The following is a 1961-nucleotide window of genomic DNA, read 5'->3' on the forward strand; positions in this document are numbered from 1 at the left end:
ACTCTCCTAGGTCGTGAATCTCGCTCTTCAGACTTCTTTGCTTGTCCCTTTGGACCTACAACTTGTGCAAGGTGAATTGACAGGATGCTTAAAGATTTGTTTAACTTCTCAATCACTTCCGCCGTTACCTCAGGAAGCTCCCTAGATGTTGATGCTTGTGACTTACCTTTGGGTCTAAGACCTTCTATTGGAACCTCCCCCCTTAAGCACTTGAGTTTCCTATATTTCTCAGCAGCCCTAGTTTCAGCTGCATCAAAGGTAGCAGGTGCACTGGCCTCAACTTTTACCTTAAGGTCAGGAAAGAGTCCGGCTATGAACCTCTCCTTCTTTAGGAACTCTGCACCATCACCAGGGTTAGCAACATTTCTCACCCATACAGCCCAAAGACGTAGAAACTCTTGCTTGTACAAGTAGTAGTCATCTAAGTCTTTTTGCTTATGAGAAACAATGTCTTGCCATAGTTTTTGAGTGTTTTGGGGATCAAAGAAGTATTTCTTGAAACGATTCAAATCTTCTGTGTAATTCCCCTTAACTTCCTCAGGCAAAGAGTCAAACCAAGTGCTAACATCTTTCCTAAGGACCACCTCAAACATTTCTATACGTTCTTGATCAGTTACTATCCTCTTGATACGGCAAGACATCTTGACATTCGCCAAAAATAATTCTGCATCCTCTCCAGGCTCTCCAAAGAAAAGAGGATATCCAGACATTTGGCGTTGGCTCTCCATTGAATTGATTCCAAAGTGACACACGTTTTTATTTTTTTCAATAATATTTTCTAAATTGCAATCTATTCTACAACAAAATAAAAATATTCACATCAAATGACCTATGATAATCAATAAGAGGTAGGATGACAGGGTTTGGTGAGGCGAGAATTTCTCCTACTCTTTGGGCACCAAACATGAACACCATACGCTGTTGAAAATGAATTTTTCTACTAATTGCAATGTTTACTCTAATGTGTGGAGTGAAATGGAAGGGGAAAACCTCTATTCCTGGGCCATTATCCATGGTCTATGCATGCCTTAATTCTTAAAACAAAACAAAAATATAGACGTCCAAACTAAGGTTGTACCTAATGAGAGGCAAAATAAAAGGATTCACTGAAGTGTTTATTTCAGCCAACCTACGAGGGCCCAAAATTCTACGAATTACTCGTTGAAATTGTAACTTAGTACTAACAATTATATGCACCTTTTGCCTTGCAATGGGAATAAAAGGATCATAAAAATTCTCGTGATTCATGCAAGCTACTTGATTATGCTAAAGGTTGAGCCTACACAAAACATACACAGGCCGTCCTCAGTGGGGGCACCAAAATTGAGGCGGTCCGGGGCGGGCAACAAGAGAGGCGACCTCTAAACACCCCTCAAGGCTCCCGTGCTGCTCAATTGGGGCTGGGGCAGCCACAAGCACAACACAAAAACCAACCCACAGCCAAACCCAAACAAGATAGGGGCACCACCTAGTTAGAGAGCGAACTAGGACGCAAAAGAGGAGAATCCCTTAGCAATACAAGCAAGAAGAAAGGGTACACTATCACTAATTTAAATGCTACAAATACACACACCAAACACACAAGAAAGAGAGAGATCTTTGTGCAAGAATTTAGCTTCAATTTTAATGATTGACGTGGGTCTATGAACAGCTTGGAGGAGAGTCAAGAGACACGATTAAGTTTGATGATGTTGCAAACTACACATTATCTTAGGGTTATGGGAGACCTCTCACCATACAACCCTCTTATAGTGTTTTCCCAAGCAACAAAAACAAACACAAGAGCTCTTGAGTCACATACAAGCAGATACTACAAAAGAATCTCAAAATGAAAACGCGTCACCTTAAACCAAACGAGATGAGGTTGCCAAGCATAAATTGGAGAGACTCAAGAGAGTCTTGACCCGCGATTTGCACCCAACTTATTGATTAAATTGATGCACAAGAGTAGGTACAACTTT

Source organism: Adiantum capillus-veneris, chromosome 21, assembly GCF_014529385.1.
Source record: "Adiantum capillus-veneris isolate H3 chromosome 21, ASM1452938v2, whole genome shotgun sequence".
Lineage (NCBI taxonomy): Eukaryota > Viridiplantae > Streptophyta > Polypodiopsida > Polypodiales > Pteridaceae > Adiantum > Adiantum capillus-veneris.